The sequence below is a fragment of the Rhinolophus hipposideros genome, assembly GCF_964194185.1.
Source record: "Rhinolophus hipposideros genome assembly, chromosome: 4".
Taxonomy (NCBI): Eukaryota; Metazoa; Chordata; class Mammalia; order Chiroptera; family Rhinolophidae; genus Rhinolophus; species Rhinolophus hipposideros.
Genome location: NC_138050.1, coordinates 18,765,818 through 18,789,956, shown reverse-complemented (window position 1 = coordinate 18,789,956; position 24,139 = coordinate 18,765,818). Strand labels below are relative to the sequence as shown.

General features: G+C 33.5%; 1 protein-coding gene across 6 annotated transcripts in view; it reads left to right on the top strand.

Annotated features, from left to right (window-relative positions):
* CAB39L (calcium binding protein 39 like) overlaps positions 1–24,139 on the top strand; it is a 137,032-nt gene that overhangs the window by 40,056 nt on the left and 72,837 nt on the right. The window contains exons 1-2 of one of the 6 annotated variants that reach the window (XM_081045882.1): positions 12,405–12,541; positions 12,666–12,803. The exons of 3 other annotated variants lie outside the window; for them this stretch is intronic. The gene's annotated coding sequence lies outside the window, so the exon portion shown is untranslated. Of the gene's footprint in view, positions 1–12,272; positions 12,804–24,139 lie in introns of those variants that run through there. 2 more of the 6 variants (XM_081045879.1, XM_081045883.1) reach the window with 2 other exon arrangements.

The window sequence follows — 24,139 nt, the reverse complement described above, 5'->3', positions numbered from 1 at the left end:
CTAAAACCTATTTGTTTTAGGTTTTAGGAATGAAAGATATGGATTAATCAAGTAAAATAAAGCATTATTATCGAACCATCTCCTTGATATTTGCTATTAATTTCAAATCCACAAATATCGTGGAATCCATGTGTCGCTTCTAGAACTTTTGAGATTACTTGTAATTTTTCACTTAGCTCAAATGGTGAATATTCGTACTTCCCTTGCTCCCACCTTAACTCTACCTTTTGGTTAGGGTAATCTGATATGAAGTAAATGTATTTGTTTGTTGTCTTGTCCCTTCAGCTCCATTATAGTGGATCCAATGACAATAGCTTCTGGAAGTTTTTCTAGTTTGACTTAGGGTTAAGTCATAGAGAAAAAGAATATGTTTATTTTTTAAACCCATTCCATTTTACTAGTTTTCTAGTTTACTAATTTGTATAGTTACATGTGTGTGAGGTAAAATTTTCATAATACTTTGAAAGATAGATAGTATTCCTCCTTAAATATAGTACAGAGACCAAAGGTTAGAGAGATTAATTGAGTTGGGTACAAGGCAAGCAAATGATGATGCTAGACTGAAAGCCAGGGTTTCTCTATTGCTATCCTATGCTTTTTTAAATTGCTGCATCCGGTGATTTTTTTTCCAGGTTTTTAAATAGTTTCAGGTGTACAGAAGAACACAATGATCAGATATCTACGTCCCTCACAAAGTGAAAACCCCCCTCACAGTCCACTACGCCTCCAACATCGTACACAGCTGTCACTATACCATTGTCTACATTCCCCAGGCTGTACTTCACATCGAATGACCATATATATATATAATTTATACATATATAAATTATAGGTGACATTCAATATTACTCTACATCACCTTCACGTGTATAGTGCAGTGGTCAGGCATCTACAAAATCTATGACATGATCTCCCCAATAAGTCCAGTGCCCAGCTGGCACCCTACATAATCTATACAACCTTATTGATTATATTCCCCATACTGTATTTCATATCCCTGTGACTATTTTGTGACTGCCAATTTGTACTTTCTAATCTTTTCACTTTCTTCCCCATCCCCCTCCCATCTAGCAACCATCACTTTTTGTCTGTATCTCTGAGTCTATTTCTGTTTTGTTTGCTCATGTATTCTGTTCCTTAGATCCTACATATAAGTGAGACCATATGGTATTTGTCTTTCTCCATCTGACTTATTTCACTGACCATAATGTTCTCTAGGTCCATCCATGTTGTTGCCAATGGTGAGATTTCATTCCTTTTTATGACAGAGTAATATTCCATTGTATAAATGTACCACAATTTCTTTATCCGGTCGTCTATTGATGGGCATTTTGGTTGTTTCCATATTGTGGCTATTGTGAATAGCTCTACAATAAACATAGGGGTGTATATAGTTTTTCAAATTAGTGTTTTGGATTTCTTTGGATAGATATGCAGGAGTGGAATTGCTGGGTCATGAGGCAGTTCCATGTCCAGTCCTTTGAGGAATGTCCATGCTGTCTTCCACAGTGGCTGCACCAATCTGCAGTCCCACCAACAGTGCACGAGGGTTCCTTTTTCTCCACATCCGCGCCAGCACTTGTTTGTTGCTTTATTGATGATGGCCATTCTGTCTGGGGTCAGGTGGTATCTCATTGTGGTTTTTATTTGCATTTCTCTGATGATCAGTGGTGTTGAGCATTTTTCAATGTGTCTGTTAGCCATCTGTCCTCTTTAGAGAAATGTCTCTTTATGTCCTCTGCCCATTCCTCTGTTGGGTGATTTGTCTCTTTGGTGTTGAGTTGCATGAGTTCTTTATACATTTTGGATATTAACCCCTTATCAGATGTATCATTGGCAAGTATTTTTGCTTTGTTGATGGTGTCCTTTGCTACAAAAACCTTTTTGGTTTGATGTAGTCCCATTTGTTTATTTTTCCTTTGCTTCTCCTACCTGAGGGCATCCAATATACTTTTAATGGGATTATTTTGGTCTGACTGGTATATAAGACAAAAAAATCCTAAACACATAGTTAATGTTTGTTGGTGTGTGGTTGTGTGTATCTCTGACATACCTAGTATAGTACTTTGAATCTACTAAGGTTTTAAGAGTCTATGGCCCATGAAACTTGCCACTTGATATGTGAAGAATGTTCAGAACAGGTTATCACATAAGGTCTTCAGTGACTATAATCTATATCTATTTAATAATATCTATTTAATAATAAATAGATATACATATATACTACCTTGGCAATAGGGAAACAAGGCTGACCTAGTAAAGCTTATTGCTAAATAATGCCACTGCCACTGAAGCTCTGAGCCAGCAGGGGACCAGAGTAGTGCTGGAAAGTGAGAAAAAGAATGATATTCTTGGCTTTCAGGGACTACTCTGGAGTTTTGCAAATATAGTAAATGGGAGTAGGGGGTGTCACCTAATTTTTGCTATTCAACTTCCTAAAAGAAACAACAAAAAGGAGATGAGAAGCAAAGCAACTTAAGAGAGAAACAAGAATAATTAAGCTTTGTTATCTTGTTGAAATTAACTATAAGCCCTTTTAAAGATTTCCAAATTTGTCCAAGGATAGCAATTAATGGATAATTGGAAATGAGTTTTTCATTTTATCAATTAACCTAAATTTCTGTGCAACTTGGACACCTCTAAAGCATTTCTTTGTATTCTGCTTTTATTAAAGCAATTTCCATATCTTTAAGCAATTTCCAGGGACACAGTGTTAACTCTGTCGGAAACACAAATTATGAGAAGGAAGAACTAGGGATATCTATGGTACATGGGTGACATGACAAACTCCTAAGACAGTAAACAAAAAAGGTTCTTTGCTTTGGGACCCCTTGTTGGCAAAGGCTTTTGAAGAATAAATCAGATGTTTGATATCTACACTGCAGTCATTAGAAGTAGAGAAAAACAGAGGAACAAAAGCACAAATGAGATGTGAAGAAATAAAGGCAGCGGGAATAAGAGAGATGTAAATACCATTTTAAAAAAATAAGGATTTCCAGTTACCCAAATTAACAGAATTACAATAGGTCCACAATACTTGTTAGCACACTCTAACATATACATATGCATGTACATGTACGTAAATATGTACATGTATTTTGATAGTAAAAGTAATAGTCATTTGTGCTATAACACTTGCTTTGAAAACACAAATTTATTCCAACATGATTGATATACGTATGAGGGAACAATTTGAGTGTAATGCAGATTTCTCATTTGTTTTTGTGTAGTTTCTTTTGTGAGAAACACCATGTGGACACAGAAAACCACCCAGCTAAACCAAGCCACGATGGAATACACAAAGTGCACACATGCACACACCTCAGATATCTAGCAGAGATCTCACGGTACCACATGTTATATGAGTCACATCCATCCATATTTGATGTTACAACTTTTAGCTGATTTTAGATAACCCATTTCTTTTTCAAAATAACTCACAAGCTACAACTTTTTAACACCCACCTACACAGACAAATGTCAGGTATTTTTAAAGAAAGAGTGCCATATTTATTGTAGTATTTATATATTTCTAACCATTTAGCACTTGTAAACTTTGCTACTCTTTTTATTAGGTTCCTACCTTTTTTATTAATGTCTCTGACAAAGGTTTTTGTTTTTTAAAGATTTTATTGGGGAAGGGGAACAGGAGTTTATTGGGGAACAGTGTGTACTCCCAGAACTTTATTTTTTCCCCAAGTCAAGTTGTTGTTCTTTCAGTCTTAGTTGTGGAGGGCGCAGCTCAGCTCCAGGTCCAGTTGCCATTGCTAGTTACAGAGGGTGCAGCCCACCATCCCTTGAAGGAGTCGAACCGGCAACCTTGTGGTTGAGAGGACGCGCTCCAACCAACTGAGCCATCCGGGAGGCAGCTCAGCTCAAGGTGCCGTGTTCAATCTTAGTTGCAGGGGGCAGAGCCCACCATCCCTTGGGGGACTCGAGGAATCGAACTGACAACCTTGTGGTTGAGAGCCCACTGGCCCATGTCGGAATCGAACTGGCAGCCCTCATAGCTAGGAGCCTGGAGCTCCAACTGCCTGAGCCACTGGGCCGGCCCCTCTGACAAAGTTTTTGAGTATTGAGCTCCAACCTTATATTCCTGATTATTCCTGTGATTCTACTTGCATGATTTTGTATGGCATGGTGATTTTTAGGACACTTATGTCATGTTGTAGCAGAACTGACTGTAGATGTTAATTAAAGAACATTTGAAAAACATACGAGAAAATAATCACCAATGATCCAATTAATGTTAACATTTTGGTAATCTTTCCATGTTCATTTGGAAGGAAATGTTTATGTAAAAAATAGGATAAAAATTTGGGACACATATTCTTTACTTGCATCTTGGGTTTTTATAACTTGATATTATATAATAAGTGATATTGTATAATATGCTCATTTCTTGAAATATTTTAAAGAACATGAGCATGATATTCTGTATGGATGACTGAACTATACTCAGTGTTTAGCAGGTGTGCTGAATGCCCTGTGACTGTGGTGGTGGTTTGGACGTCTACTCTGATTGGTCAATGCTCATTCCACATGTAACTGATTAAATATAACCAATCCCATACTTTTGGACTTTTAAATTGTTTCTGGGTTTTTTTTGCTTTTGTTTTTGCTATAAGTAGTAGTGTGATAAGCATTCCTATGTGTGCTTTCTTGCGTATTTATAATTCTTAGAATAAATTTGTAAGCATTGAATTACTAAGTAAAAAGGTATATAAATACTTTAAGGTTTTTGCCATTTATCATTAATATCTCTGCAGAAAAATTATGTTAATTTACCCTTTATGTGAAAGGACTAGTGTTATTATTTCAGTGTACCCTCACCAACCTTAGAAGTATAATTAAAACAAACATAAAGCAAACTACTATCTGTTTAGATAATGTTGTGTTAATCAGACGAGAAGAATGTAGGGAAAATATAGAGGCTGATCCCTTTCTACGGGGAGTTAAATACAGAAGGATATATACAATAAGAAGTGGAGTGATAGATAGAACTGATAAATGAGAATTTATTATTTTAAGTAATAAATGAATATGCTTTGACTAGAGGTTTTATAAAAGATGAAGTGCAAACGGTGTCTGTAAAATTTCTGCCTTGCAAAAATGCTGAATGACCTAGTGATACAAGTGAAAGCTACTCAAAAGGAATGGAAGTCTTTAGATTCTCCAGCCATCGCTTCCAATTGCCAGATTTTAAGACACCTTCATAATGATAGTGATATTGTAAATGAGTAAAGTCACAGGTAAATGAAATGAGTCATAATCAGAAGTGGGACAATATATGGTTTTGTAGAGCTCTACCTGGTAGAATTTGAGTCAAAGGATTTTAAGTAAAAGACAAAGAATGAGCTCTATGGGAAAGGATAACTAAAAGGGCATATACAGAATCTGAGAGCTAAAGAACTTCTTAAACATTATTATTACCTGCCTGTTTGTCTCTCCAGTGTGATCACAACCCTGAGCTAAATCAGTATGAGCAAAAGCAGGGAGGCAGAAAGTGTGAGAAAGTTATGAAAGAACCTAGGAGATATGATTAGAAGATAGGAAAGATATGATTAGAAAGAAAACACTAGAACCTAGGAGGAGCTTGAAGACCCAAACATCTGTTACTTCTCTCTTGTTGGGCAAAGATAACAGTGAATACTGAAATACAGAGAAATCTAGTGGGATGCAGCCTGGGTGTAAGGAACATGTTTTCCCCATTGTTTGGAAGAAGAGGCCAAGATGGAAGCAATTTAACGTGGGGGTTTGAATAAAAGGCAGAGCAATGAAGCCTGTTAGAGATAAAAATCACAATAGCAGGCCCAGATTCAAGAATTTCTGGCTTAAATTAGAAGACAAAAGGCAAAGTGATTAAAAGCCAATTGAAATTTTTATGCAGTTATATTGTCAAAGGAATTCAAGCCAGAGAAGTAAAGGCCTGTGGTTTCCCGTGTTCTGGCAACTTTCAGACCCCTAAATCTGACCCCAAAACAAGTGGACTACTTTAGCAGGAAAACTCCCAGCCAGGAACCATCCACAACGGCCTTCTCAGGTGTGGTTTTGGAGGATAACTGAGAAGGGAGATTCTCCCAGAGATTAGAGAGATCAAAACCAAAGGCAACCAGTTTGGTAACTAAGGAACTCATTCACCTTCCTGTTCAGGGAAGCACGCCCTTCCAGTCCAGCAAAATATCATATATATTAGGGATGGGTGTTTCTTCCCTCCCTTTTTCATGCAGGAGTTATTTATGGCCCGTGTCCTGTTTTCCCTTTGCCTTGTTTATTTGATGTGTTGATGGGGGTGGAGATTTAATTTATAACTGAGCTATAGCATGCTGGACCATAAGGAGCTACTGCTTCAAACTTGATTCAGAAGCATACAACCAACAGAGATGTTGGAGCTGGATACAGTCACAAGTTTGAACAAGGGTGACTGTTAGTCACATTGGAAAACTTGTCCAGTGTTAGGCAGGACCACTGTTAAAAAGTACAGATGTGGGGAAAGGGTAGGTGTGGGTGTTTAGCAACCAGGTTGGACCGTATTATATTACATATATGATGCAGACACGTGACTGAGTGACTCCAACTATACATGCTTTGCAATTAAATCATAGTGCAGATAATCTCACCCAACATCTCGCTTAATGAGTCTTAAGGAAGCTTGATCAAAGACTCGAAGTAGCTCTTTCACAGTGGACCTCTCAGTGTGCCTTTCTCTTACCTCCTAGGCCTGTCAATCACTTAGCATTCATGCTAATACAGTCCATAGCCCAGATGGTCAATAAGAGCACCCCATTCTATGGATATGGTTATTAACAGTTGGTTACCTGAGCTAGCAGGACCAGTCATTTCTCAGGGATTGATATGGCTACTAAAAGAGAGGCCCAGGGCTTCTTTCTTTTTGAGATCATGGGGACCAAGGCCATGTAATCTATCAGAGGCTGTTTTTGCAACATGTAGAGAAATCCCAACTGTGAATGAAGACAACACACAAGAAAATGCAAAGAGAATGATCTCCAATGACATTGTTCAAGCTTGGGCTGAAGTTAGCCTTAATTTAGGCACTGCTGACATTTTGGCACTGTTGACATTAGGGGCTGGATAATTTTTTCATGGGGAAGAGGACATTCATGGATTGCAGGATGTGTAGCAGCATCTCTGGGCTCTACTCACCAGATGCTTCTCCATCTGAGAACCTCGACTCTAATCCTAGTCTTTTTGGTTACAAGATCCTTAATTTCCCTTTTTGCTAAACTTAATAGCATTGGGTCTGTCACTTGCAGTCCAGTTGTTTTAGTTAATACACTTTTTCGTACAGCTTTTATATGTAAATAAAAATAAATGTATTAATTAAACATAAACAACTCTAAAACCAATAAAGTAAAATTAACAATAATTTAACAGCACTAAATTGCAGATACAGCAATCATAAAAATATGTATTTATATGTTTAGCATTTTACGTGTTAGTCTTGATTTTTTTTAACATCACAAACTTAGTTTTTGTGTCCGTTATTATTATTGACAGTAAACTTTTTTTTAACCACCAATGTGTTATTTTGATGGAGTGATCAATTTAATAATGTGCCTTTAAAATTTCTATTACTAGTTAGAACATTTATAACTAGTGAAATATTGCAGTAGATATACACCAAGATGGAATCTCAGTTGTATAACCTTATAACACTCAATAATGTGAATGTGACTGCTAAGATGGAGGAGGTAATTTGGAATTTTGCTTAATCATACCATCACCTATAGTGATAAATCATTTTTCCCACCGCATTTTTTTATTTAAATAATTGTAGAATTGTTGCTTAGTTAACATACTATGATGTCATTTGACCATAACCTGATCTATAGGCATCACTTATATTTTTAACTCTTCATCTATGCTTTTCTTAATAGTTGAGACAACTCCATGGAACTACATCATTTATAGTAGCTTCTTAAAGTCTCTATTTAGTAATAAAAAAAATTAAAATCTCATTCTATGAAATTGCTCCCAGTTGTGAATTAACAATGTAAAATAGAAATTTTGATTTTACAACAGGTAAACTAATTCAACATTTTGAAATCTCTAAAGGTAGTCACGTATACCTACACCTATGTTAAGTTATATTAGACGTTAACTGCAAAGAATTCTTTAAACTCCATTCACTGTTATTGTTTTGATATCAAAAGTAAATTCTCTTTGAGATGGATTTTTAAAATAAGAAAAAAATTCTTTTATGTTTACCTACATATTTATTATTATTATTATTTTTTAAAGATTTTATTGGGGAAGGGGAACAGGACTTTATTGGGGGAAGAGTGTGTACTTCCAGGATTTTTTTCCAAGTCAAGTTGTTGACTGTCAATCTTAGTTGTGGAGGGTGCTGTTCAGCTTCAAGTTGTTGTCCTTTCAGTCTTAGTTGTGGAGGGCGCAGCTCAGCTCCAGGTCCAGTTGCCAGTTGCTAGTTGCAGGGGGCGCAGCCACCATCCCTTGGGGGGGGTCGAACCAGCAACCTTGTGGTTGAGAGGATGTGCTCCAACCAACTGAGCCATCCAGGAGCTCAGCGGCAACTCAGCTCAAGGTGCTGTGTTCAATCTTAGTTGCAGGGGGCAGAGTCCACCATCCCTTGCAGGACTCGAGGAATTGAACTGGCAACCTTGTGGTTGAGAGCCCACTGGCCCGTGTCAGAATCGAACCGGCAGCCTTCGGAGTTAGGAACATAGAGCTCTAACTGCCTGAGCCACCGGGCCAGCCCCTATTTATTATTTTTGATGCTATTCATTACTTTGTGAAGATTTCCATTTAATATAATCTTTTTTCTGCTTCAAGAAAGGACCTCCTTTAACATTTTTTTAGCTCTCATTTGTTACCTAGTGATTAATTCAGCTTTTTTGTGTCTTCATTTCTGAAAGATAGAGAGGTTTTTTTCAGTAGTTTGAAAAATGTTGCTCCAATGCCTTCTGACTTACATTGTTGTTGATGAGGAATCTGCTTTCGTTTTTTCTTTTTTTCTCTGTGTATAATGTATCTTTTTAGACTGTTTTTAGGATATCGTCTTACCACTAATTTTAAGCAATTTCATTATACTGTGCCTTGGTATAGTTTTCTTTGTTTCTTATGTTTGGGGTTCATTGCTCCTAGATATGTGGGTTTTTGATTTTTATTAAATTTGAAAATTTTTCAGTCATCATTTTCTGTTTCTCCTGTTTTCTCCTCTCCTTGTAGGACATAAATGATATGTATGTTAGGTTGCTTGATGTTTTCCCATAGTTTAGGGTTGCTCTGTTCATTTTTGTTCATTTTTTGGCCTTTTTTTCCCCTCAGTGTTTTATTTTGTTAAGTTTTGTTAATCTTCAAGTTTACCCACCTTTCTTCTGCAGTGTTCCATCTGTTCATCTTATTTGGTGTAATTTTCATTTCAGAAACTTTAGTTTTAATCTCTAGAAATTTGATTTGGGTCTTTTTAACATATTCCACGTCTCTTCTTAACATACTTGTGCTATCTAATACCTTCTTGAACCTATGGAGTATATTTGTAATCACTATTACAAATATAATATTTCAATTGTTTGTGTACTAATTCTATTATCTGTGTCATTTCTGAGTCAGTTCCTATTGATTGATTTTTTTTTTCTCCTTATCATGCATCGTATTTTCCTGCATTTTGCAGGCCTGCTAGTTTTTGACTGGATGCCAGACATTGTTAATTTTGTGTTGTGTGCTAGATATATAAAAATTTATTTAAATATTTTGAATTTTTTTCTAGTATGCAGTTGATTTATTTGGAAAGAATTTGATCCTTTTAAGGCTTACTTGTAAGCTCTATTAGGAGGGACCATAATAACATCTTTTAATTAATTTGTTGCCACTACTGAGGCAATATCCTAAGTATTACCCAATTCAGTTTCTCATCTATTATGAGATCTTCACTCTGGCTGTTGGGAACATGAATTATTCCCAGACCTGTGCGAGTACCGAGAATGCTTCAGCTTGCTTCTTTCCAGGGGTTCTTTCCTTGGCCATGGAGAGTTTTCTCACAGACATTCACTGACCAGTTCTCAGATGAAGATTTGTGGGGAGCCCTCTGCAGATCTCTGGGCTCTCTTTACAGCTTTCTCCTCTCTGGTGATTCTGCACTGTGAATTTTAGTCACGTTAGCCTTCTTAAATTCTCATCTCTGCTTCTTCAACTATGGAGACAGCCATACTGTTTGGGTTCCTTCCTGCTCTGCAGCCTGGGGCAGTTGTCTTACTTTGTTTCCCTTTTCTCAGCAATTACTGGGCTGGGCTGCCTGGTGTCTAGTATCTGAAAACGATTGTTTTATATATTTTATTCTGGTTTTTAGTTATGTAAGGCAGAAGAGTAAATTCAGTCCTGTTACTCTATGATATCCTGAAACAGAAGCCACTATAATTGTACTTTTAATTCTTTGTTCAAATAATCTTTAGAAGTGTTTTTTTTATTTTATTTTCAAGTATTAAGAGGGTTTTTAAAGGAACATTTGCTTATCTGTTGAAAAATTTTAAAGTAACTTCTAGTTCTTCTATCATCTTGTTTTCAGAGGATGAAGCTTGTACAATTTCTCTTTTGGAAATTTATTGATTTATTCATGGCCTAATATGAGGTCATATGATTTTTTTGTGTGCATCTTTAAAAAATGGTGTTTAATAGAAATCAAATATAAACATACACACTATCATAAGTACTCAGTCTTATTTATATTTTAAATACCTTACCATTATTTTCTGGCTTAGTCATAAATTGCTATGACATATCCCAATTTTAAAGCAACTTAGAAAAAATTAACCTTGTAATTATTCTAAGTGACCCCCGCCCCCATAAAAATCTGAATTTCTTCAGTTGTACCAGAACTCTTTCGGTATAATCTTAGACTCAGTAAGATACTAGGCACTTAATTCCTTTTAGTGATTTGGGATAATTTTTATTTAACATTTCTTTAAAAATAGGAAATAAAACTCTGAATTTTACAAACTAATTGAATAATCAGCAAACTAATCTCTAGTCTTCTTTGATGCCTATTTCTTAGGTGTTAAAATACAAATTCACTTATAATATATTTAAAATGTTAAAGTCTGCTTTAAATGAACCCGATTAAGATAATACATTTTTAAATAAATATATGTATATGAAAATATATATTAAATAAATGATATACAGATTAAGAAATAAAGCCAAGCTTTATTTGCTTATTTTTCTTAAGGGTTATAAACAACTGTTTAAAGATATTTACCTTTCACTTTATTTAAGTTCACAGTCTTAGAGATATTTTAGTTCTGCAGAGAGTAAGATGAAAATAATAATAGGTCTAATAACTACTTCTGGCAGCTCTGTGAGATCTGTCATCAGAAGAGCATAAGAATTTTGATTTGTAACACATAGTAGGAGACAGAGAACCTGAAAATCTTTGAAGCTAAGGAACTGGAACAGAAAATTCCAGAACAGGCTCTGACTAGCATTTTCGCAGAACCAGCATGTATTCCAAGCTGAATACATTGCCTCATAATTCCAGACTCCTGCAAATGCCACCTAAACCTGTCACCAACCATCCCACTCAGCTTTCTACTTAATTCTTCATTCCCAAACCTTGCAGAAAGATCCATAATTTTAAAGTATTTTATTCTGTAATTATACATGTTTAATACTTTAAAAAGTGTGTGCTTTTGTAGCCTTTAGCCTTCTAAATTTTCGTTGAAGAAATATTTTGCATTTTGATAATAATGCTTGTATGTGTGAGAGGAGAGGGGACTTTCTAAATAAGTAATTACATTTGGTTTGCCCATGAATGTTATGTGATGCTCTATTTATCATTTGTGGTATCAGTGCTTTTCTATGTTTTTTATACTTTACCTTTTATAATTGCAGATGTTAGTTCTAAGTTTCAAAATATACCCTATTGAAACATACATTAAAATTTCACAAAATTACACTTAAAATTAAATTGGGAATAATTCTAAAATCTTCCTTGCTTTTGAAAGCGCAAGATTAAATTTTTTGAGTCTTAAAATCTCAGGATAAAATTATTTGAGTATTTACTTGCTACACTTTCTTATTATGATTGGGAATAGCATCTTCCCTGAGGAACTGTCATATTAGCAGATGAATGTGTTATTACCACTATCAACATGCCTTTGTTGGAAACCTTTATTTACATTTTTTAAGACAAGATGGTCAGGCCAGTTTAATCTGTTGACAAAACCCCATGCATAAACAAATACAGGATTTAAAGGAAAAGGATGTGATGAGGAAAACTGTTTTGTTTATCCCTAGACTCTTTTTTTGGCCAAGAATGAAATTTGCCTCAGCTTAATTGCTTTACACACATTCTTGTGACGTTGTACAACTGGGAGACAGGAAGAAAAAGAGGGAGCTAGGACTGTGTGGTATGTATCTAAAAGAGTGTGTTAGAGGAGGGAGAAGAGAACGCATAAGCAAGCTGGTTTGACCAGAAACAGAACTGCCTGTGACAGATTAAGAGACAAGCAAGGCTTGGAATCTGAGAGCAAGCAAAGAGAGTGGAAATTTACAGCTGCCCTGTGTGAGTGTTCAAGTGATCATTTTCTGCTAACGTTTTTCCGGTGGTAACTGTTACTTTTCAAAGAGAGACAGAAAGTCAAAAGGGGATTGTGGAAACTCTTTTCTCTGCCATGCTTTGGTAATAGGAAGCACCCTCTATTGAATGGAAGATAAAGGCTACTTCATCTAAAGTGCTTTGAGCCCAAGAGAGAGCTGTCTTCAGCACCTCACCATGTGTCTACTTTTTGTTGCTTAGACAAGCCTGGACATTTCTATAACATTTGGTGAGTATCAACCAGGTTATAGAAATGGAGTTAACATGGTAAACTTTAGTTTTTGTTGAGGTTTTATAGTTATTGTTTATATATTTATTTTAAATCGTGTTGATACCTTGTTTCTTTGTGCATGATAAACTGCTGTTACTAGGAGAGGTTTAAAAAAACAACTACAAAACAATACTTCTCTGTTGCCTACGGCACTTGAACCACTACCAACTATTCTGTGTCCATGAAATATCTTATTTTAGAAATGGGTTTTTATTTACAAAGAGTTTCCAAAAATAAAAAGAATGGCAGTATATCATTTTTCATGTTTCTCTTTCAACTGTATGAAAATTCAAAAGTTATCTCTGTCTAGTGTCAGTAAGTTTAAAATTATTGTTTTGATGTTTGGTAATATCAATTATCATAAATTACAACATTCCCTAATGATTCAATAGAAATGTTAATGATACCATTAATTAAAAGGATATATAATTTAAATATTTGAATGCTTCTGTTAGATCCAGTAACACACGATTTTTTTCAAAGTTCTGTAATGAAAATGAAAATTAGACAATTTGCATATCAAATTTACCATTGGATACAATGCAAATGCACATGGATTTTAAATTAAGGACTAAAGCAGTTAATTTTGTTCTTATAGCTGATAACCAAGCTCTCATATAATGTTGGTCTGCTGATGAACTAGTATAACCAGATGCATATGAAAACAACAGAGCAGAAAATATAAAAATAAACTCTTAAAATATGCATTCACATTCCAATACAAATTTAAAATAGGAAATTATATGCTAATTTTATACCTGTCTTTTTAAAGGCATCAGTGGAAGGCATGTAGTCATTCCTTTGTGGGAGGCAGGAAGTATGTATATTGTTAGCTGCTAAACTGAGTCATTGCATAAAGATGAACCATTTCTAAGCAAAGTTTCTATTCGACTCTTTACCAGCCTCAAAAAATGTGCCCTTATTGATTCAAGTGAGTCCTTTAAGACAGAAGAACTTAGCAAAGTGTCAGCAAGTATGTGAAAAAGATTTGTACCCTAGACATAACATAAAATGGCTGTACTTTCTCTAATGCTTCCTTTATGTGTGCAGAGCCTGTAGAACAGGTTTTGTTTTGTGGGTTTTTTTTTTTTTTCTTCTTTTTTTTCAGCCTGTTGATCTATGTATAAGAAGAAACTCAGCTGCTTTTCTGGACCAGTATCTTGCACTTGAAGTCAAAAATAAATACAATCGTGATAATATCACAAACCAACTTTTACTTCTTTAAAGAATTTCCCACATTCAGTCTTTCTTGGACTGACGGAGGATTGTACACAGCTTGACAATCTTCAACATATTCTTTTATTTTAATCTAGTAATTCATTGGTATTGCCTTAGCTGGTGGCACCATTTTTTAAACCCTTAGGGACATAAATGTAGAAATAAAGAATAAGTCATCTGCAGTTTACAAATGTTTTGTACTTGGGAAGTTTGTTTGTGAGTGGGTTGTTGGGAATTCGAGACCTATTTCCCTGGGAAACAATTTTACAAATGATTGTTTGGCTTTTATTATAGCCCAAGAATATATTTTACTCACAGTAGCAAAACCATCACCATCCTGAAAAACTTTAGAAAATCAATTCTAGTGATGAAACTACATATAAAAACAATTACATTCAATAAATAATTATCTTTATCTTAAATATTAATGCTTGAAGAAAAGCAAGTTTAATAAGAGATGGATATGTATTTGGAAGGATGCTATAAATAGGATTTCTAGTTACTTTTAAGAGCTTTCAAGGTTGGTTGCACTGTATCTGAGACCTAGTCACATGTTAAAATCAGTGCTTTTCTTTTCCTCACTACAGGAGTATTTCTAGCCATTGCTTTTATGCTTATTAGCCATTTCTGAGGTCTAGCCCAGTGTCTGGCACATAAGTAGGTACCTAATAAATAGCTACTAGATAAGGACCAAAGTCTTTTTCTAGTTCATGAAAATGGAACTGAGTAATTTTTCGAAGGTATTCCAAAAAAGAAAAGGGATTTAGGGGCACACAGTTTTCATAATGAGAGAAATGGCCTGACAAGAATTGATTTAATTGTGAGATGCGAACAAAGCAATAGTAATACAGAGTAGGCATATTAGGAGAAAAAGAAATGACCATATATAACTTGGCAATCCTGAATGAGTAGGCATGGTGATGAGGGAGGCATACTAAGAAGCTAGGTATCCTGAGTACAGGAGACATTCTGAAGAAAAGTATCAACTTTAATTCAGAAGAAATGTATTTGCATATGTGTACTAGGACCCATACTAAGATGTGGCCTATTTTGAAATCTCAAATTAGGTTGATACAAATTAAGGTTAGTTACACTGGCCCTCTGAGTTCCTCTAAAGTGCCAAGATATAAAATTTAAAAGTTAGTAATGCAATAAACAGATGTAGTAAAATAATTAATGATGAAATAAACAATACAATGAATGCACCTTTCTTGGATGATTTTTAGTCGCAGAAAATCTTTTCCATTTGATCAAAAACACTTTCTTTGTTTATTTAAAAAATAATAATAAACCTACCACCACATTAAAAAAAATCAGAAAAGTTCAGGAATTACCATTCTTTTATGTGGCAAATCATATTTAAAAAGTAATGATTATGAGTAGTCCTAGATGGCATATGATAGGTGCTTAATAAATATTTGTTGATTGAATGAAATAAGGTAAAATAGTTCGGACAGTTTTTCATTTCTGAGATATAGATGTCTGTTTACATGTACATGTACACATATTTAAAATATAGCTTAAAGATAATATTTACTGATATTTAGCAAGGAAAAAGGCTATTAAAACTATATTAGCATGCTTTTTAATTATGTTTCTTAGTATTCCATCGGTAATGTTAAAAATTGGCTTAAACTGAAATCTTTACTGCTTGTAAATGAGTTAGTATACTTTTCAGTTTTGTAATTTATATGTCTTAAATTTCTAGCAGAAACTCATCTAAGTCTCTTCCAAATTTGGGAGGATGAAAGGTTATGTTAACCTACACACCTAGAAAAACTGTGCAAACCTGGAAGTCTATCGGATACGAGCTATCTTCTGCTAAATTACATTCATTTCTACTCTCCCATATAAATCTTTTTATAGATTGACCGTTCATAGGTACAGGGGCTTACTGAAGCTATGAAATAGTTATATTTCACTGTAGACTATAAACCTGTCTTAATACCAATAACAGTATGAATAAAAATTTGATGATTTTTATGGCTATTATGTATGTGTTTAAAGGAAAGACTAAAAAACTGAATTTTGAGTTTCCCTTGATAATTCTGTTATGAAGAATAACCACTGTGAATTTCAGAGATCTGAAGTTTGACTGTAGTTACTAGGTTTTGAAAATACTGACCTAACTTTGGATCTCTGCTATAAATTGAGATTGTGAAATTCTAATATGAAATTATCATTCATTGACAATCATTAATAGCTAATAGATGTAGAAAATTTTAGCTCCAACAAATGACTGGAGTTGTCAACAGAAACTTACCATGAGCCTAATGAATGAAGGTACTGGTTGTTTTTCCTGGAACAGTAATCTAGTAGGTTATTATTTATAACAAGTTATTGTATGTCTTACTAACTTCATATATTAATTCTATTTTTAAATTATTTCAGTGGTTAAAATATAATTAAGGAGCATTTTCCAAGGACATATGTTTCTCTTAGAATTGTACATTTGAAACCTATATAATTTTACTAACCATTGTCACTCCAATAAATTTAGTAAAATAAGTTTAAAAAATAGATTTTATTCTGATATAAGTCTAATCAAGGCTTCCTGATGAATGAGGATGTATAAAAAAAACTTCTCACAAGTTTTCCATTTCTATATAAATTGTCCATATTTAGAAAATGTCTGTCCTTCAAATTCTATTAATAAAACATAAAAACAAAATAATTCATAGTCATTTTGAACTGAGAAAAAGGATGATCAGTGAAAGTCTTCATTTATACTTCACTGTCTTTTGATTTCCACTTCTTTCTATAGCTACATAAGTACAAAATTCAATTGTGATGCCTTCTAATTACAATTAGGATGCATTAGTTGAAGGGTAGAAGACATTGATTGCAAGATACTTTGAATATATAATGTGCTTTATAATGGATTTGGTATCATATGTATATATAAAAAATATATATAAAACTATAATGATATGCTTTGTAATTTATTATCTCTGTGATGGCAATTCCAAATTATGAATTTGTGGAGGGATGCGGAGAGGCCTATGTGAATACAGCAAATGCAGTAGAACGTTTAGGTATACTTTTTTTATTTTAAAATTTATATTCAATCAAATGTACTCATTTTAAGAGAAGAGTTCAATGAATATTGGCAAATGCATACACTCATGGAACCTTCCATCCCGTTTTAAAAATGAATCTTATAGCCCTATTTGCCATAAACGCTCTTTTGTTTTAAATTTTATTGGGGAATATTGGGGAATAGTGTGTTTCTCCAGGGCCCATCAGTTCCAAATCATTGTCCTTCAATCTAGTTGTGGAGGGCGCAGCTCAGCTCCAAGTCCAGTCGCCATTTTCAATCATTAGTTGCAGGGGGCAGAGCCCACCATCCCATGGGGGAATTGAACTGGCAATCTTGTTGACAGCAGGTGCTCTAACCAACTGAGCCATCCAGCCGCCCCTCTAGAAGCTTAGTGGCAGCTCGTTGTCTTCAATCTAGTTATGGAGGGCGCAGCTAACTGGCCCATGTGGGAATCAAACCAGCAACCCTGTTATTCAGAGCTCACACTCTAACCAACTGAATGCTCTTTTGATTACATTATTTTTATCTGTGAGTCCTATTTGGAATACAGATAAAAGAATGGTAATTCCTGGATTTTTCCGAAATTTTTTAAATGTGGTAGTAGTTTTATTTCATTATTTTTAGTTTAAGAGCATGTACCTTGTTCTTAAGTTTAAATTAGCAAGCTCAAAGAAACAATTTTTGAAATGTTTCTCGCTCACTCATTGTTGATTGTAAAATAAACTTTCATGAAGGGAAGAAGGCTAATTTTTGAGTTGGCTTTCTTACAGTGAGTTAGCAGTTTGGTTATACTTTTTATGGTTTTACCTATGGAAATCTTGAAATTTTTCTTGGCTTCAGAGATAAATTTCTCACTCACCTACACTTTAATGGAAATCTTTGAAATTAGAACTTTTATTGGACAGCACAGTTGGAGGTTAGACACAAAGGCCTAGAAATACTCATTAGCCTCCTACAGATGGATATTTATTTATTCCCCTTTAAAACATTTTAAGGGATAACATAAGGGCATTTAATGCCAAAATGACCTCTTCCCCTAGCTTCCCCATTTCTCTCCCGCTTGAAACACTCCTCTCCACATATGTCACTGAAGATATTCCAATGACTGACTCAAGCGATTGATTTGGGCCGTCTTTAATGATATTCACACATAAGTTAAAAACATGAAATATTTTACTGTGTATTAGGAAAGGGAATGCTGCCAAAATCTACTACAAAATCTACAGGGACTGAGTTCCCAGGGAGCAGAACTGAATAACCTTTTTTGGCTTTTCCTCCAGAATCTGAGCCAAGTAATACTCTTTATGAAATTTCATAGCCAAAGTAACAGAAATCATATTTGTCTGACTAATGCTTTGAAAAGGCATGATGATCAGATATTTCACAGTTTGAATTTTTAAAAATGGTTGTTTAGTCATTAAAAATATTTATGAGAAGGTCTTTCCATTATAAAAGCATTTGCATGATCTATTAAATAAAGTTTGGAAAAAACAGAAAATTTGAAGGAAGACGAAAACTATCCTCAGCCAACGACCCAGAGGCAATTACTGTTAACTTTTTTAAATCATTTTTTCTATTCATAGGTTTTGTCCATTTGTGTGTGCATGTGTGTTTTACATAATTGTAGTTATTCTCTGTAATATGGGATGCTGTTTTTAACATTACCACTTTTTTTTCAGATTATTTATAAACATTTTCATAGCCATACACTGTATTTCATCAAACCAAAAAGCCTTTGGTTTAAGGCATATACTTTATGTACCACAAAGAAAGAAAAACAAAACTGCCAGTTACTATAAGTTCCCATTAATTGTAAGAAGTAGAATTAGTACTAAGTTAGAAGTTGTAAACATTTAAAGTTTCTAGATCCATCTTGCCAATTTATTGTCCAATTTATTTTATTATTATTGTCCAATTTATTTTCCCACCAGTAAGAAAAGAAAGGGCCTGTTGCATCTCATTATCAATAGAATTGAATTTTCTCAAAACAACAACAAAAAAACTTTGTATATGAGGCAAAGTAGTTTTTCACTTTGAGTTTGCATTTTTTTATTATAGATAATAAATAAATATTTTATGTATTTAGCTATTTTTTCCTTTCTTGTTTTCCATTATCTACATATTATTTCCTTAATAGTTTTCTTAATTCATCTTAAGAAATATCCTTTTATAATGATATTAGCCCTCTGTTTCTTGTATTTATATCACAGAATTCTCTTATTTATTGTTTGCCTGTAATTTTATTATTTCATCCATAAAAATTAAAAATGTTATTAGATTTGTAGCATATTTATATTAACTCTGATTTGTCAGTCTTTTTCTCTGAGATTTATTTCATCACTTCTAATATTAGAGAAATTATTTTACATACAGAAGTTTGAAAGTCACATGTTAATATCTATATCTGGGTTCTTTTGTTCCATTGGTCTGTTTTTCTTGTGCCCCTGTTTTACTTATAGTACATTATAACACTTTTAATTCCATTACCTCTTGAGTAATCTTCCTTTTTATAATTTGTTGTCCATGCATTTTCGGTATTCTTAATTTAGTTACCAAAAATTTTTGGACTTGTGACTGGAATTGTTTCAGATCAAGAACTTTTGGAATAATCGACATTTTAATAATATTCAGTTTTTCTATTAAAAAACAAGATCGGTTTTTCTACTCAGACCTTTTCTACCTTAGTTATGTGGGTTTTCCCACGCAATTTCTTTATTGTTTCAGGAAAGAAGAAATGTGCTTATAACAAATGAAGCAGAAAAACACCAAGATGGAAAAATTTTAAATGTATTACAAATCTCATAACTCAGATAATACCATTAACATTAGCTGAGCCACATTTTAGAAATCGTTCTGTGGTTATATACAATTAAAAGGATGGCTTGCTGAAGGATCAAATAGATAAAATGACACATTTTGTATATCAACTACAACTTTGATTTGTTAAGTTTTCTACTTTAGGAACAGTACTTCACCTTATTTTGGATTATCACTGTCAGTTTTCCATAATGATATGTTCTTTATTTTTAAGTTTTTATTTTGAAATAACTATAGATTCACATGCAGTTTTAAGAAATAATACCCTTCATCCAGTTTCCCCCTATAATGACATCTTGCTTAACTATAGTCCACTATCACAATGAGAAAATTGACACTGATAACTATTTACAGACTTTATTTAGATTTCACTGGTTTCACATGCATTCTTTTTCCATGTGTATATGTATATATTTAATTCTTTGCAGTTATATCATATAATTAGTTTCATGTGAACTTTACTACAATCAAAACACAGAACAGTTCCATTGCAAGGATCTTGTCTACACTTTTTATAGTGTGGACAAGCCACCTCCCACCCTCAGCCCTCCATGACCCTTGACAACCACTGTTCTCCATCTTCATAATTTTAACATTTTAGAAATATGGAATGGAATCATTCAATATGTAACTTCTTCAGGTTGACTGTTTTCACTCATCATAATTCCCTGGAGATCCAAGTTGTTGAGTATATCAATAGTTTGTTTCTTTTTATTTCTGAGTAGTAGTCTATGGTATGGATGTATTACAGTTTAATCATTTGCCCATTGAAGTACGTCTGGGTTGTTTCCAAATTTTTGCTATTACAAATAATGGTGCTGTGAAAATTTGTGTACAGGTTTTTGTGTGAAAATAAGTTTTCATTTCTCTTGTGATGGAAGTCTTAGAGTACAGTAGGTTGTATGGTCATCATATGTGTCGTTTTGTAAGAAGCTGCCGCATTCTTTTTTAGAACAGTTGTACCATTTTACATTCCCAGTAGCAATGTATGAGTAACCCAGTTTTTTTGCGTCCTCACCAGCATTGGGTGTGTTATCACTGCTTTTTCATGTTAGTCATTTTGATATGTGTGTTATAATATCTCATTGTGGTTTCAATTTGCATTTTCCGACTGGTTAATAATGTTGAACAACTTTTCACAAGCTTATTTGCCATCTGCATATCCTTTTTGGTGAAATGTTTGTTGGATTTTTAGTTATTTTACTACTTAGTTTTGAGAATTCTTTAGATATTCTAGTTACAGGTTCTTTACTGGATATGTGTTGGTTATGTGGGTTTTAAATATGCTATAATAATGTACTTTTATATTTAACTTTTTAAAATTAAAGTTTTGTAGTTTTTTTCAAGTGTAGATCTGGTTGTAGATATTGTATGTAGAATGGGATATGTTTTTCATTATATTTTCTAACTAGTTATTGCTTAAGTATGAAAGTTAGTAGTTTATGTATATTTATCATATATTTGAATATTCAGCTCCTATTAAGTCCATAGTTTTTTAAAGTTGTTCATCTTAGGTTTTTGATTTATATAATAATATTGACTGTGAATTACAGATTGTCATATCTTTCCCAAATTTTGTACTGATTTCTGTTTTATATTTTGATGCATTGATCAGAACATAAAATAATGGTGGTATGATAATAGTGGTCTTTGTTTGCACCTCTTTTTAGTGATAATACCTCCATTAACAATGTTTTTTTTATTGAGCTGATATATATATATATATATATATATATATATATATATGCGTATCTCTATAGGATGACTTTTTGTCATCAACTGAAATAATTTTTATTTGACTTATTTATGGAATTAATTAGATACACTAATTTCCTAATATTAAATAATCTGATTTGATATATTACTCTATAAACATAGTCTTTGATTTTTATTGACAAGCATTGTACGTACTTAGGATCTGCATTAAACATATTTTAACTGAGAATAATTTAAATTACTTCCCTAGTAACTCTTGTTCCCATTTCTGTCAGTAGCTATTCTAAACTTATTTCTTTCCTTAAAATCCCTATCATACTCTGTTCTTCATCTCTGTCCAGCAGTGACTTGTTCTTCTACTTAGCAGAGAAAATCAAGGTCACAAAATAAAAATAGATATGTAATATAATCTTTATTTTACCCAACATATATAAAATGTTTTTCAGTTTATAAAGGAGATTGACATATATGTTTATATATTATATGTAATCTATAAATATATGTCCTATTACAATAATAATTAGATAATACAATGTCTACCCAATGTGTGTGTGTGTGATGTGTGTGTGTGTATGTGTGTGTGTGTGTGTGTGTGTGTGTTTTGGTTCTAAGGTGCTATTCTGGATTTACCACCTCTTTGGAAGTTTGTAGAATTTCTCCTTAGTCTTAGAGTTCAGAAATTTTAGAATGTTCTTGGAGTGGGCCTTTTGCATTCCCCTTGTATATCCATTAGCTTACATAAATCTGAAGACATGTGCCTTTGTTCAGCTACAGGAAATTTTCTTCCATTATTTTTCTGTGTTGATTTATTTGTTACTATCTCTTTGTCAATTATCTGTTGTTTTTTTCCTTTAAGTATTCCCATTCAATCAATATTGGCTCTGCAGAGCTATTCTGTATTTCCGACCTTTCTCTGAATAGGTTCTTCTTTGTTTTTGTTTGTATTTTGCTCTCTATTCCAGGAGATTTCCATGGCTTGGTATTCAATTGCTTATTTGTTTTTCAATTATATACCATTCTACCAGTTAGCCATTCTACTGCATTTTTATTTAGTCATGCATGTTTTCGTTCTAAGAATGTTTTCTTGTTCACTGTTTACTTTTTTCTCATAGCAGCCTGTTCTTATTTTATGGACATGATAACATCATATTTTTGGGGGGAGGGATATTAAATAAACAAATATATATTTTTTTGTTTTAATGTCCTTCTCCCCCTTCCTCCTATGGGTTTGCTCTGTTTATCTGTATGTTTCGCTTTCATTTTCTTGACTTTCCTCAAATACCTGGTGATTCTTGATTTTGTTTTATATATTTTTTAAAAGGACTCTATTAATTAGTATCAGTAGCTGGTATGGCTTTCTACAACTACCTAAAGAAATGAGCAAAGTAGAGAGATAGGAAATTTATAGAAAAAGAAAGTTTAAAAGCCAGTAAGTATATGAAAATGTGCTCATTCTTGTTAGTCATTTTGGAAATACAAATTAAGAGAATAATGGGGTAATCTTTTACAACTGTCATATTGGCAAGAATTTTAAATTCTGACCAGCCTCAACTGTGGAAAGGATGAAGCACAATTGGGAGTCATACCAGTGAAAGTATAATCAGTATAACAACTTGGGAAAGCAATATGGCCGTATCTAGTAAAGATGAGCAAACTGTGTGTCCCCTTTAAATCCATTTTAGAGCAGTGATTTTTAAACCTGAGCTTGTAACTCATTACCAAGTAGTAAAATTGATTTTATAGATAAAGATCAGCACTTTTCTCTTTAATAATGTAGAATAGAATGGTTAGAATAGAATAGAAAATATCCAGACAGCAGGTATTGTTTCATGAAACAATTATATAATCCTTTTATACATTACTTTGTTCGGGTCACAGTGAAAAAATACATTCCATACTATAAGTCACTCTAATAAAAGGTTGAAATCACTGCCCTAGAGAAATTCTCATACAAATGTACAAGTACAAATACAAAAGAATCTGTATTGCAATCATGCTTCTAATAGTAAACAGCTGAAAACAATTAGAACTCAGAGAATTGGTAAATAAACAATGGGATGCTATACAGCAGTTAAAATGAATAAACTAGAGATTTCATGTATTAACACAAATAAATCTAATAAACATAGTGTTGAGACGGGAAAAAGGAACTGATGGTGTGATAACCATTTCTATAAAGTTAAAGCATACACAGCAATATCATATATTGTCTCTAGATGTTAGTAAAAGAGTGAGAACATGGATAGAAGGATAAATGATACATAAGCTCAGTATGAGCCAGAGGGGAATAGGACAGGGAGCTGTACCAAGGGGGTTGCTTTGGTTGCTTTTAGTTTTTTAGGCTGGGTGGAAAATATAGAGAAACGTGTTACATTGTCCTCTGTTTCTTCTATATGCCCCAAATATATTATTTAAACTAAATTAAATTAAAATACCTAGGGGAAAAGTTGTGTTGAAGTATTTTGATTGTTTTAATTGTTTCACAGTCCATTTGTGAGCCAAT